The sequence below is a fragment of the Aulonocara stuartgranti genome (assembly GCF_965226115.1).
Source record: "Aulonocara stuartgranti genome assembly, chromosome: 23".
Taxonomy (NCBI): domain Eukaryota; kingdom Metazoa; phylum Chordata; class Actinopteri; order Cichliformes; family Cichlidae; genus Aulonocara; species Aulonocara stuartgranti.
In genome coordinates, this window is record NC_138958.1 from 41606101 (window position 1) to 41621595 (window position 15495).

General features: G+C 39.7%; 2 long non-coding RNA genes across 4 annotated transcripts in view; one reads left to right on the plus strand and one right to left on the minus strand.

Moving 5' to 3' along the window:
* LOC309700766 overlaps nt 1-15495 on the minus strand; it is a 187256-nt gene that overhangs the window by 35674 nt on the left and 136087 nt on the right. The window lies entirely within an intron of this gene.
* Nucleotides 2240-6411, plus strand: LOC309700776. Its single transcript, XR_014274748.1, has 3 exons — nt 2240-2363; nt 5490-5547; nt 5733-6411. It is a non-coding gene; the product is annotated as an uncharacterized lncRNA (long non-coding RNA).

Below are 15495 nucleotides of genomic sequence, written 5' to 3' on the forward strand. Positions count from 1 at the left end.
GAAGATGTTTCCAGCGACGTTTAGTTAGAGCTGATGATAAATGTTGCTCTTTTGTTATCTCAGAAATGTAAATTTGTGGGTACAGAAGTAGATCGCATGGGGATTTTTCCTATAGTTGCATTATTGGATTCAAAGGTCATTTCATCACCACAATAGTGCACAGGTAACTTTCCTTCACATTTGACCACAACTATTCTGTTAGTGAGAAGTGTGCCTTTATACTGACACTTGGGTTTCCTGGCTCCATTGTTCTTTAGGTCACATCTAACAATGCGAAACTTTGCTACACTCTTTGTCGTGCCATTCGTCTGATCATATCTTCCTTGACCGTTACAAATGGCTTTGACCTGTTTGTAATCACTGAGGATGAATGTGTTAACATCCTTACATTTGTTTCGATCAGCATATATTTTCTTTTTTTTCATTTCTGTATCACATTTTTTCACGCTCATCTTGGCATCTACATGCTGTCGTCTAAACTTTTCAGAATTTGTTTCATTCAGTCGCTTCTCAATTCGGTTGGGTTGAAGATTGGCTGGTTTTGAGAGTCCAGTAACAAAGGGCAGCACAAGCAGCAAACAGGTAAACATGATCCTCATTGTTTCCTGGAGAGAGAAAAACAGGAACATTTTCCAGATCAAGAATTTAATGCAACAAAAGCGTCATCACTGTAGTGGCAGAAGTAAGTATTTGATCCCCTGCTGAATTTGTAAATTTGTTCCCTTATGAAGAAATAAACAGTCTCTATTTTTTGTGGATGTCTTATTTTACTGGAGAGAGACATGAACACCAACAGAAACAAAACACAATACATGATTTCTTTTCACTGATTTGCATATAATTGAGTGAAGTAAGTTTTTGATCCTCGACAACCCAACAAGCGTTCTGTGGCATGAACTGAGCCCACTTTGTTTGGAGGAAGAGAAATGCTGAGTGTAACCCACAGAACATCATCCCCACTGTCAAGCACAGAAGTGGAAACATTATACTGTGGGGCTGTTTTTCTGCCAAGGATACAAGACGACTTCACCACACTGAGGCGGCCAGTAGATGGAGCTATGTACTGCAAAATCTTGGACAAGAACCACTTTCTCTCAGGCAAAAGACTGAAGATGTGTCATCGATGGGTCTTCCAGCATGACAATGGCCTAAAACATACCACTGATGCAACAAAGGTGTGGCTAAAGAAGAAGCACAAGGACATGGAGTGGAGCTAAGGCAGTCTCCAAACCTCAGTCCTGAAGAAAATCTGTGGAGGGAGCTGAAGCTTAAAGTTACCAAACAGCAGCAAAGAAATCTAAAGAATTTAGAGTTTGTGGAAGGAGGAGTGGAAAAAAATCCCTCCTGAGATGTGAGCAAACCCAGTGACCAACTACAAGAAACATATTACCGCAGTGCTGGGCAATAAAGGTTTCTCCACCAAGTACTAAGTTGTGTTTGAGATCAAATACTTACTTCACTCAGTGACATATAAATCAATTCATTTATTTTAGCAAATACATTTTTTATTCAATTTTGGTTGATATTCTGTCTCATTACATCAAAATGAAAATACTTTAAAAAAAAATTAGAGACTGATTATTTAATATAAGTGAACAAACTTACAAACTCAGCAGAGGATCAAATGATTATTTCCCCCCAGATAATAGCTTCTTTTTATGACCAGCTTTTCTCTTTTTTGTCTTTTTGAAAAGTTGCTGGCCAACAAAGTTTTATTCATTTATTCAAAATAAAAAAAATAAAAAATAATAATAATAATAATAAAAAAGTTTTATTCATAGATGTTTTTTGCATTAGATAAATTTGCAAACTGAACTCCACGCTTCCAGAACCTCTCAGTTTGTTCTTGTTTCTTTATTGACTTATATAGAAACCCACATAAGTTTGTTTAACTTATGTAACAAATGAATAAAGCAACTAAATTTAAGTAAAAGGATAATTTTAGTATTTCTGATCCATTCTTTACAGAATTTTTTCAAATCATTTTCAAACATTCAGATTTGTCTTTTATTTTCTTGTTAAACCTCGTAAACGGTGAACTAAAAACCCTGGAGTATGGTTTGAAACGTTGATATTTTAGTCTGAAAAGGAGCATGTTTCGCTTTCTGGAAGCGTTTATGTTGAAACTGGAGCACTAATCAGTACTTCTCCACACCTGTGGTGCACGCGCTGCGCAGACCCCGTCGGGTATGCGCTGCAGAGCATGCGCGCCAGAGGAGGGGGCTGACTTACTTGAGCAGGAAGCGCGGACTGAGAGACAAGTCGAAAAGAAAAGACGGAAGATCGCTGATGAGGAAAAGCAGAAAGAAATAATTTAACTGAGCTTGAAATGAAACAAGAGCTAGCGAATCTCTGCTGGACAGGTAATTACCGCTGTTTGGTTTAATATTCTATTTTAAACAGTGTAACTATGAACTAAGACGAATACGGATCATATATTTTCATACAGTTATGTTCCAGGTTGATGTTTGCGTGTCTTCACTGTAAAGACCGCAGGTTATTGGAGAGTGCCTGAAAGGAATATATGCGCCAAGGATCATTTAAAAAATAATAATTAAAGTAAATGAAACTAACTAAAAACATGTGTCATTACTTTCTTATTCCTTTTAATGATGACTTTTAAAATCATTAAATGATAAAATAAAATAAAAATAAAAAATCAATATCAATATAACAGCTTCCAAAAATTCAATATCAAAACCAGTCTAATTTTTACTTTAGTAAATATTTTGAAACTTTTCAGAGAGCCACGGAGGACATGTTGAACAATAATATTGTGTAATTTTTAAAAGTATTACTTGATTTTTTTAAAACAGGAAATTGTAATCATTTACATACATTTGGTAGCATGTAGACATTATGAAGGGGCTGCTTTACCTAATAATTTTTTACATTCACAAGATTAAACTTGACTTTTTTCACGAAGACACAAATAAAATTGTGGAGTTTGCTGGTAAGACCTTATAATCTTAGAAATATTTGAATATGCCTGCATAGCAGCTCATTTGGGGTGATCGTGGCTCAAGAGTTGGGAGTTCGCCTTGTAATCTGAAAGTTGCCGGTTCGAGCCCCGGCTCGGACAGTCTCGGTTGTTGTGTCCTTGGGCAAGACACTTCACCTACTGGTGTTGGCTAGAAGGGTCGATGGCGCGATATGGCAGCCTCGCTTCTGTCAGTCTGCCCCAAGGCAGCTGTGGCTACAACTGTAGCTGCCTCCACCAGTGTGTGAATGACTGGGTGTGTAAAGCGCTTTGGGGTCCCTAGGGGGGACTAGTAAAAGCGCTATACAAATACAGGCCATTTACCATGTGACAGAAGTTTTTATGTAAAGTAGTGGAAATTAACAACAAGTCATTTAAATAAATTTGATGATTTTTTTAACTCTCAGTTGATGCTTCCGCTTCCGATTCACAAGGTACCGAATCAGTTCGATCCACGATTCGATTCAATTCGATTTGAATCTGGGAAATTTGGACAGTCAGAAATATTATAATTCAGATCAGTACAGTACATTTTATTGTATCTATAAAAAGGAAGCTGACACACACAAGACGTTATCAGAGGTGTGAGCGTCACAGCAGATGCCTTTGTGTCAAAGTAGCTGAAGATAAAACACAGAAAAACATGAAGGTGGTTTTACTGTTCTGGGATTTTATAAAAATATTCTGCAGTACATCAAAAATGAAAGAAAACCATTAATCAACATATGAACGTTACCTCTGACATTACCGCGGTTTTATTAGAGACACGGCTAAGCGTTTTGCATTTTGCATAATTTTAAAAAGTTTACATTTGTTTAGTATTGAACGGCAGAAATTGGGTTTTCTTTTCGGAAGTAAGTAAAACAGCAGCTGACAGCCTGTAAACAACGGTAGACTTCTGTGTAACAAGCAAGACAACAGACAGACAGAGAGAGAGAGCTGTGCATCGTGGTGGAAGCAAAACAGCAAAAGTCAGAGTGAATTCATGACGATGTTTATGTGAAGCGTAGTTTGCTGCTTCGTTTGCTGCTGGTTCAGTCAATGTTGTTTGGAGAGAGATAAAACTAACAGCTTTATGATCAGCGCAAAAAGGGCGTGAACACAAAGCGTGGACCCGCCGACAAATCAGAATCAGCGAGCTGTCGGCTTTCAGACTGTGAGAAAGGCGACATCTAACTGATTCTGATCCGCGCTCCGCGCTGTGTGTTTACATCTTTGTGCAGAATCCGTGTTCCTGCTCTCATTTACTGTCTTAGCTGTTTGGTGGTTGTTGAAAGTTTGTGATCTTTCACCAGAGATTCTGGCATTTTGGGCAAAATAAATTTATATTTAAAAAAATCAATTCAGGATTTTAATGGATTGATTTCACGTTATCCAAGCCAGAATCGATTTTAATCGATAAATCGATTATAAAAACCCACCCCTATTCATGAGGTGTATCTAAAGACAACTTCTCTACTTGCATCCACACATTGAACCTTACAGAGGGAAACGGTCATTGCACTCAGTCATGACAACATTCTTGCTAAATATAATTATTTATATTATAAAGATATGAAACTTTTAAGCAAACTTTTCCAACTGAGGACACTTACCGTACTTTTTGCTTTACTGATCAGTGGTTGGTTGATTAACCTGCAGGAGTTCAGGCACGAGTCAGTCGTCTGGAACAGCGGATGGTGAAGATGTCTTCAGTAAATGAAATGCTCTAAAGGGGGAATTAAAATTGAACATTATTTGAACATAAATAAAAAAAGATAGGCCTCTGCCTGTGCATGCACATTTCTTATGCACGATATTCATGGTCACAGAACCCAGATGATGCATGTTTTAAAGCCCATATCTGGTTAGTGAATGTGAGTATAAGTGTGGCAGGAGATCGAGTTATTCAAAATAAACATGCTGTCTATAAAAGATTTTAAATATACAAATAAAAATTTCTTACCAAACGAGGAGTCAAGATGAGCAGAGACCAGGTCTAGTGCAGCTCAGCTGTTGTTAAATTCTACCTGAGCAGGTTGGAGCTCATTTGTGTCACAGACAAGTAAAACTTTGGGGGCTTCAGCTTTTAAACATTTCAGCAGCCCCACCTTAAATTAACTAGCATCAGTGTCTACATCACCAGCCCACCAGTTAGCACTGCTCTGTTTGTGGTTCAGAACATGCTGCAAACATGATGTGAGGACCAGTGACCACAGCTGCAGATGCAGGTTGTCTTTCATAGCTCGCGTTACAACAATTGCAGCTATTTTTTTTTTCAATTCAATAAACCACATGTTTTAAAAATAAGTAAATTAAAAAAATATTGACATTTGTGAAAAAAGTGCAGAAACTGCATTTTGGCTTAGTTTTTGTTAAGTAAATAATGGCACGGTGTAATATATCACGTGTTGTTATTCCCCTGATGTTGTATACACCTAATTTTAAAGTGGGCACTAAGACTCTATTGTAGAGTCTGACAGCAGCTGGAAAGATATCTGAAATTTCTCCTCGCACACTGTTGTTGCAGCAGCGTGTCACTGTAGGAGCTGCTCAGTGCTGCTAGGATGACCTGCATGTGGTGGGAGGTGGGTTTTTGTTTTATTTTTAATATCCTGTCCTATCTGCCAGCTTTTGCAATCAGAATTGTGACCTGAATGCATTGTGGTGCAGAACACATTTTGCTTTTGCAAGATCAGCTACTTAGAATCTCTATAGGCTCCTCTTGTTCATGTGACTATGTTATCTGTTTATTTATTCATTTCTATTTCAGTTATTACACTGGTATAGTATGACTATGTCACCTGCAGCCTCCAGCAGTACCAGTTACCTGAGACCACACATCTCAGCGACGTGTGCGTGCCCATCCCAGCAGGGGAAAGAGGGAAGCCCCAGCTGTCCCAGCAGAACACACCATAAAAGATGATTGATGTCACCCCAGAGTCATAGACGGTCTTCAGAAACTCCAAAACAATTGAATCTAGCCTTCTAGGTGTCCATCAGGTGTGATGTCAGAGCCACCAGCCTGCAGCTGTTGTTCATTTACATCTGCCTAATTGATCATTTATCCTCAGCACACTTTTCAGTTCCCTTGCTGAAACTGGACAATATGTAAAGTCTAAATTCAAACAAAGGTTGGGGAAACCTGCACTGAGCTGAGACAGAAGAAGTCTGAAGTCGAACTCGGATGAGTGACAGAGCGTTCCTGCTACTGAAAACTCTACGTCCAGATGAACAAAATGAACTTTTCGGGGCAGGTCCCCAGATGTTTTCTCTTCTCAGAATCCTCTTCACAGATCGTATCTCTTTTATCTGACACACAGTCATGTGGAAAAGAGTGTTTTCATAGGAATCTATAGAGTACTCTGAAAAACTAAGCACTGTACATGAGTGAGTAGCTTGCAGAGCCACCTTTTAGCAGCAGTAGCGTCACCAAATTGTTTCTATATGACTCTTAGTCTGTCACACGGTTGTTTTGGCTGACGTTTCTTTACATCGTTTCGTCAGTTCATTGAGGTTTGTGGTATTTGTTTATGTACAGCCCTCTTAAGTTCCCAGCACTGTTTTTCAGGTTGAGGTGTGGACTGTGACCTGGTCATTGCAACACCTTGATTCTGTTGTAGCTCTGCTAATTTGCTTGGGATCTTTGTCCTGCTGCATTACCAAAACTCAGTTTTGACTGTAGACTACTTGGTATACAAGGGACTTCATGGAAAACTCAATGACTGCAAGGGCCCAGGTTCTGTAGCTGCAAGACAAGCTCAAATCATCACCCCTTCACCACCATGCTAACAGCTGGTATGCGGTGTTTGTGCTGTTATGCTTTGCAAATTTGCTACTAAACTTGCAGCCATGCTGTCATGCTGTTTTTAGAGAGCAGAGACTTTCTCCTTGCAACCCTTCCAAACAAGCCACACTTATTCAAACTTTTTCTAATTGTCATGGCCTCTAACATTTAACTTGCTAACTGAGGCCTGTAGAGTCTGAGATGTAGCTTCTGGATTTTTGAGCTTTTTCTGAGAACTGCACAGTTTGACCCTGGGGTGAATTTTCTGGGTCATCCGTTCCTGGGAACATTATGACATTGTGTTAACAAACACCTGAATACTCCAGACCAGAAAACTGACAAAATGTTTGCTTTTATAGAGCTGCTCACATATGCTGATGAGCAATTATTCAAATGCAGTCTGGTGTGGTATTCATATTTAAAGTGAATAATCAGAATCAGATTACTTTAATAATCCCTAAGGAAATTATGTGGATTACAGTTGCTCCAAGTGTGTGTGTGTGTGTGTGTGTGTGTGTGTGTGTGTGTGTCTGTCTGTCTGTCTGTCTGTCTGTCTGTCTGTCTGTCTATCTATCTATCTATCTATCTATCTATCTATCTATACACACGAATCACACAATCACAAATATCAAGAGGTGAGGGGAAATGTGTGTGACTGACATTTACAGTTATTCTCAGTCGCTTTGGTGCGTTTCTCAGAACACCATTAACATTTGCACAGCAGTTAGTGCATTTCCCAAAACAATTAGTGCAAACTGCAAAACCTAGTGGATAGCCTGCAAAAGCACGTCACATGCACAGAATTGATTATCCATACCTCAAAAGCAAGTATCCATGTCAATGAAACTGTCAGTGCCATCAAAATGAAAAGTCTTGACACCATCTTTATGAACAAGATAGTCAAATGGCATTGTCATGTTTCCACTATGACAGTTTATAATTTCAGTGTTTCCCATTGCAAAAACAATTGGTGACACCTGAAAATGCTGACGACAGCACTATGGCCTACCTGTACAGCCATCTGAAATGTGCAGTAAAGTCACTGTAGATGTTATGGGAGTCTTGGGAGTAACTGAGACACTGAATACGTACGTTTCACATTTCCATTGTGTAGAAGTGTTTGTAATCCTACAGAATTGTGCAAAAGAAAAATATGCTACAGTCACTTGTTCACTGTAGAATACATGTAAACATAAAATCACCCATTTGGTAGAGCTGTGCACTAATGTGAACAATAAACAGCACATGTAACAGTACAGTAAATCATTCTGGCACATCCAGACGTTCCTGTCTGTCTGGCCACATATTTTCATCTACATCACAACAGATGTTATCCCTCGCAATGCAGCGAGGAAAGTATCTCCTGGAGTGGCGAATCCATCCTCTGCAGGACCCTGCTGTGATGTCGTCACATGCTGCATCCATGGCTGCTAGCAGGGCCATTTGCTCATGTGGATTTAATTTTTCTTGAGTACTCTGTCAATTGTTGAAATTGGAACAGATTCAATATTGCCAAATACCGTGTAATTCTCTATGACAGCGCTTTGTATGTCTCTCAGCTTTATTGCATTGTTTGCAATGACCATTGCACAAATGGCTTCTTCTTGCTGTGGGGTAAAAAGGGGCCCTCTTCCGCCTCCGCGAGGTTGTCTTACAATCCTATGTGGTGCAGAGTGAACTTTTTGTGAAATTGCAAATACAGTACAGTAACATGTGATGTGTCTGAGATGGCACAGTACAGTACAGTGTATTACTGTTTGCATACCTGTTTTCCCTACGGAATGTTTGAATGATTGAACTGACAGTAGTTCTTCCAATATTGGGTTGCACCCTTCGACCAGCCTCCTCCATGGTGAGGCCGTGATTGACAACATGGTCCACAATTGTAGCCCTTATTTCATTAGGAATCCGCCTATATCTGCCTCTTCTCCCTCTTCCCCTTCCCCTTCCTCCCCGCATCCTCACCCCTCTTCCACGTTGCTGACCTTCCATTTTGTGTCACAGAAGTGTAGAAATGGTACACACTAGCTCCTGCGCAGTTTATATATGCTTGCCAATTGGGGATTCACAGGATTCATCCATTATTGACAGTGAACAAGTTGTTTGTCATTGGTTACAACTAAACTTTCACACGCGTCCTCATGAGTGACAGCTGTAATTCACCCGAGATCAATTGTTCAATTTCGGAGACATTTCCAGGAACAATGATACAGAAAGGTATAGGATTTGCTTGACAGATGGCCAATATTTGGCATGTGATAACTAGTTCAACAATTTTGTGTGTGATGACTCAAGCAATGGATGTATGACTATTCGTTTTATTGGGAACGACTATTCAGCATCCATAGGTATGATTACTTTTGACTGACATGACACAAGCAAATGGAAATGTCAGAAAGCAGCAGGGAAATGTATGGAAGCAACTGATTCATGTCCAAAATCATTTGCAGTTTGTTCAGAGAGAGGAGAAATTGCTACTATGATGTGCACAAATGACTGAGTGTTGTGGAGGTTGAACTAATAGTTATGAGAATTTCAATTCTGATCTGAGAAACGCACCAAAGCGACTGAGAAAAACTGTAACTCTAACTTGTGAATTATGTCATTTGTTATTTTACTGTAGAACATGTGCCAGCGGGTATAACTGTATTAGATGGAGGAGTTGTGCAGGGAGATGGCCACGGGCAGGAATGATTTCCTGTGTTGTTCAGTGGTGCATTTGGGTAATCTCAGTCTCTCATTGAATGATCTTCTTTTCTTGGACGACATCTGCCTCTCAGACACCCTGAAGGAGTCCATCTCCATCTCCACTCATTACTGGCCTTGCGGATCAGTTTGAGTCTGTTGGCACCTGTGACCGTCAACCTGTTGCCCCAGCATGCAACAGCATAGAGGATGGCACTGGCCACAACAGATTTGGAAAAAATCCTGAGCATTGTCCTCAGAAAATAGAGACGACTCTGGCCCTTCCTGTAGAGTGAAGCTGTGTTCTTAACCCAGTCCAGTTTATTATGCATGTATACTCCAAGTCCAGTTAAAAGCATCAGCAACTTAAACATAGTTTTGAAATATACAATTTATATTTTTCAATTCATATTAAAATTGACTGATTAAAAACGTTTTTATAGAGATTAAAAAACATTCCTGCTTAGATTTAGTCCCAATGAAATGATGACTGTAAAGTTTTAAAAGTGAAATATATAAAGGTAAACTCAAAAGTTGTCAAAAACAGCCATTTATAACCTTGACTTCAGAGTTTTACATGACACAAAGTGTTACATTATAACATGTAGTTAGTGTGATAACATCTAGAGTTATTGCATTCATAGAAGTTTCTTCTGCTCTCAGAACAGATTCAGTTGTTCACAGTTTCGGGTCACGGTGCATTACCAGGTTGCAAACACTCACAAGGTGTTGAGTTGTGGTCACGAAAAGAACAAAGTGTTTAAAGACAAGTCTCTGATGCAGTGTCATCAGACTGTTGACAAACCCTCAGTCTAACCACACTGTGACAGCAGGCCTTTGCTGAAAGTCACGTTTTGCATTGCTTCTCATGAAATGTTTTCTGCTCTTTATTTCACTTGACTTGAATATATTTACTTGAACAAACCTCTGATGTGTAAATCAGATCCAACTGAATGTCATCAGAACATATAATATTTTTTTTTCTTTTGGTAATAAGTCAAGAATGAGGATTTTGAGTATCATTGAATATAAAAGTTTTCCATCTCAGGGGGTCAGTTTCTATGTTGGATTGTAAACTCACTTTAGTGCGGTAGTCCTCCTCCTTCATTATTCATCCATGATCACTGATGAGAAGTTAATAGGCATTAGCCATGTCAATTTAAGACATTGTACAACCTCATATTAAAAGATTTTAATGTGTATACTTTTTAATATTTCACCATGAGATCAAAGCCCATCTCTGACAACAACGAGACGGCCTACCTGAAGGAGATTAGGAATCTGGAGAACTGGTGCCAGAGGAACAGCCTCCTTCAGTAAGACAAAGGAGCTGATAGTGGACTTCAGCACTAAGCAGGAGAGGAACTACCAGACCCCCGTCATCAACGAGTGCCCAGTGGAGAGAGTGGACAGCTTCAAATACCTCGGATCACATCACGCGGGACCTGTCATGGTCCTGTCACATCAACACCGTGGTGAAAAAGGCCCGTCAGCGTCTCTACCACCTCAGACGCTTGAGAGACTTCCAACTGCCCTCCAAGGTGCTCAGGAACTTTTACTCGTGCACCATAGAGAGCATCCTGGCGGGAAACATCTTAACCTGGTTCGGGAACAGCACCATGCAGGACAGACGAGCTCTACAGAGGGTTGTGCGGTCAGCTGAGCGCACCATCCGCTCCGAGCTCCCTGACCTGCACTCAATCTACAGCAGGCGGTGCTGGACCAAGGCCAGGAAGATGGTGAAGGACCTCAGCCATCCCAACAACAGACTGTTCTCTCTGTTGAGGTCAGGAAAGCGATTCCGCTCCCTGAAGACCAACACAGAGAGACTGAGGAGGAGCTTCTTCCCGCAGGCGATACGGTCTCTCAATCACACCACCACACAGTACTGACCCACACATATGGTTCTTACACACACACTGGACATTCTGGACATTGTTTTCACTTCATCACTTAAATCACTTTAAGCATATTTGCTCTGCACAAGACATAATGTGGATTGCACAACACTGGACATTATATTTCTTCATTTCCATAAATTTTCATATTTATTTCCTATCTTATTCATAGCCTTTTCTTTTTTCTTTAGGTCACGAGCAGTTGTGTAAGCATTTCACTGCATATCGTACTGTGTATGACTGTGTATGCGACATATAAAATTTGAATTTGAATTTAATGGGATGTTGAAGCTCTTCTAAATCCTCACCAGGTTTTGCTCAAATGCTACTGATATAAACTCACAATATATCGGCAGTAAATAATAGAGAGGAGAAAGGAGGAAACAAAAGCCAATTATAAAGTTAATGGGGCTGCTTGGAGCCATATCAACAGTTTAAATGATAAAGTTACAGATATCAGGGGGAGAAAATAAAACAACAGCTGTGGCTCATCAATAAGGCTCTGCAAAATAGAAAACAGGAGGGAGACTGATATTTACTGTGAGTAAATATCAGTCTCCCTCCTGTTTTGAAACCTAAAGTTAGGAAATAATAATGATGCTCTCTGACATCCACAAAATGTCAGACACTTGACACAGAGCTAAACCTCTGCTGGAAAATACACACCAGAAAAGTAGATTGAGTGAGATGATTATCAACTTTTGCACAAAAGCGAAATGCCTTATTTTTATAAGCATTTTAATGAAGTTTTTTTTTCTGGTTCTGTTTTCTGTGAGTGAGCAGCAGCGCCCTCTGCAGTTTGTGTGTGTAAGTGCAAAAGCTTACAGCACCTGGTATTCCCAGGCGGTCTCCCATCCAAGTACTGACCAGGCCCGACCCTGCTTAGCTTCCGAGATCAGACGAGATCGGGCGTGTTCAGGGTGGTATGGCCGTAAGCGAAAGCTTTGCTATATAAAGGGCATTTTATAAGTGGCAAGTGTCTCACAGTTTGATATATATTATTGTGCCAAGCTTTATATGTTACAGCGAAAGCATGCAGCTATTCGTTGTTAACTGCAGCTTCAACACTGAGCTGCAGAAATACTTTTCCCACAGTAACATCTCCATAATAACATATGTTAGATTATTATAGAACCGTGTGTTTTGGAATTCAAACATTTTTGTCGTTTGGAGACTTTAACTTCTATATAGAAGAGAAAACGTGTGCATGTGTCATCACAGCATGTTTAAAAAGGCTGTTTCTGTGCTTTTTTTTTTCTCGCTTACGGCCATACCACCCTGAACACCCCCGATCTCGTCTGATCTCGGAAGCTAAGCAGGGTCGGGCCTGGTCAGTACTTGGATGGGAGACCGCCTGGGAATACCAGGTGCTGTAAGCTTTTGCACTTACACACACAAACTGCAGAGGGCGATAAAACTGTCACTACTCCTTCCTGTAGTCTCTAGTTTCCTCCTGCTTTCCTTGAAGCACAAAAGCGCCTCAATGATCATTTCCTAGATGCTAATCAAGCTATATTTAAGTTATGTTTCTTTTTGACAGTAACTACTATAAAACCTAGAGCAGCACCTCACTGTCAATAACAGATTAAATGCACAAATCACAGTACTATTGCAGAGTATAACATGGAGACAAGTAAGTTAGAGAAAAAACAACAACAAGATGTGACATGTTGAATTTAATATAATTCTAAAAAGCAGAAGCACAGTTTTGGTTTATAGTTTACAGAATTTTACAGGAAAAAAAAAACACTGCGTCATATTCATATAAATGCACCGATCTGACAGACTTGCACAGGTACAAAGCTTTTGGCTGTCATATTTTCCTTTTTTAAAAAACGGCATCTTGAAATATAAAAATGTGCTCGACAGTCCTGCTACTTTAACCACAAATCATTTCCTGAAACTCGGGAAAGTGTCCCTGTTGCTGAAAATCACACATCTTCATCATATTTGGAGGAAGCGGCTTGCAGCTCTGGTCGGTAAGATGTTTCCCTGGAGGAGAGAGAAGGACATTTGAGAGATTGATGACTCACAAGAGTCTAATCACATCAGTGCAACCAGTGGCTACTTGTATTAGTTTATTAATTAGAGATGAACCGATCTGATATTATGTATCGGTCTGATACTGACGTAAATGACTGGATCGGATATCGGAGAAAAATAAAAAATGTAATCCGATCCATTAAATATCAAAAAAGCACCTGACAAAACTTGCAACATGGCATAACTCGGCTCATAACCATAGCACGTCAGAGCAGTATGCGTCACGTGATAGAGCTGCTGTGGCGTGCCAGACCTGTCGGCGGTCTGGTTGAGCAGTTGGAGCCTCGCTGCCAAACCAGCATTTCATCTCCGTGGAAGTGATCCCAGAGAGAAGTAAAGCAAATGTGTAAGTTCATCTCTGAATGTTTGTAAAGCATTCCCACGTTAAGCTTAACAACCAATATATGGAGGGACTGCCTCTTCTCTCTCCCTCCCTCTCCTGCTGCTACTTCAATTCCGTCTCTCTTGTTTGTTTTTGGCCCACTTTGCACCAGAAAGAGGAAACCAGCAGCTGAACAACAGCAGCACGTTTAAGCTTGATAAGCTGTTGTTTGAATTTATTTAACCCTCACGTCATCCTTTAAAAAACTATTACTTTCTACACCAGGAGCTGACGGCTGGTAACTGTGCAGGGGTAGATCTTGCAAAGTTTAGCCAGGGGGGCCGATAGGACATTAACAGGGAAAAAAAAAAGGGGGGGGGGCACAGAGACATACTTTTCTTTTATTTAAAATGTCTCGCTTTTAATAAATAATCTGATGTGAAATGTATAGAAGTCCATTACTGTATATAGTAACTATTAAGTCTAATAAACCCTAGTAAGCTGTAGTACTTTTTCCTTTGGGAACCATCTGTGCAGTCTGCAGTTCTGTTGAAGAAAGATGTTGAATCTATTTAATTATTCTTGAAAAAATAATTGATTTCTGTGCATTTTATTTCACACTGCATCAAATCAAAGTTGATTACGTCGATTAAGCATTAGGGCTGAACGATTATGGAAAATAATCTAATTGCGATTTTTTGCCCCAATATTGCGATTGCGATGCGATATGCGATTATTTTTTAAGGTCTTTGTCTTCTGTATTATTAAACAAAGACAAGCAATACATCATATAGTATGGCCAATACTATATTACATTAATTTTAAACTGTTCTTTCCTGGAAGGCAGACCTCTGTTATGATGACATGAGGTGATGCATGAATTGATGACTGACATTTTTATTTAACTTCTTCAATCACAACAGTATATTTGAACATACACAATAGTTTATTTTGAGCTTACAAACATCTGAGCATAAAGTGCTGGCAAGGAACCCTGGTGTAAACATTAAAATGAAAGTCAGTACAATGTGCAGATTGCAGAAATATACATAAAAAAAATCAGTGGCTTTACCACACTCAGTTTTTCGACATCTGTGAACTACTAGACAGTCATTCAATTAAAAAATAATATTAAATAAATAAAACTAATAAATAAAAAATACACACATCTTACTGATCTCTGCAGTCAGTAACATTACACATAAAGTGCAAACATAATAGCAATTGTATAAACACACACACAAACACGCCTTTAAAATTTAAAGGCGTGAAATTGGACGGTCTAGCCTTCTGATTAGCGTCACCGCTGTCTCGGTGGAGTTTAATAAACTCGGCCATCTGCTTCTTGCTATCTAAAATATAACCAGACACTGGCGTAAATTCTCGACTGTCTCATACTTCTGTTTAATAAGTTTTCTGTTTGACGTTTAGTCAGCTGTGTGAAAACCAAGGAGGAACCCACCCGGGGGATTAATAAAGTTTTATTTTATCTAATCTAATAACTTTAATCTCAGCCAAACCGATTTACTCACGAACAAACAAAACACTGAAAAAAGCCCAACAATAACATTTTTAGGTTGTCTAAGTGACTTATATATTACGTTTAACCCGAGCAGCGAAACTCCGCGGTGATCTGAAAATGATGTGCCGGGAGTTGTGCCGTTCTCGGCCGCATCAGTAACCCTCGAGCTCCCGGCTAGCTGTCGAGCTGGTGGGTAGCAGACGCCTCTGAAAACGTCGAAGCACTTTTGCAAATATGGGATATCTTGATAAACCGAGCAGATATTTGATGTTTACACAA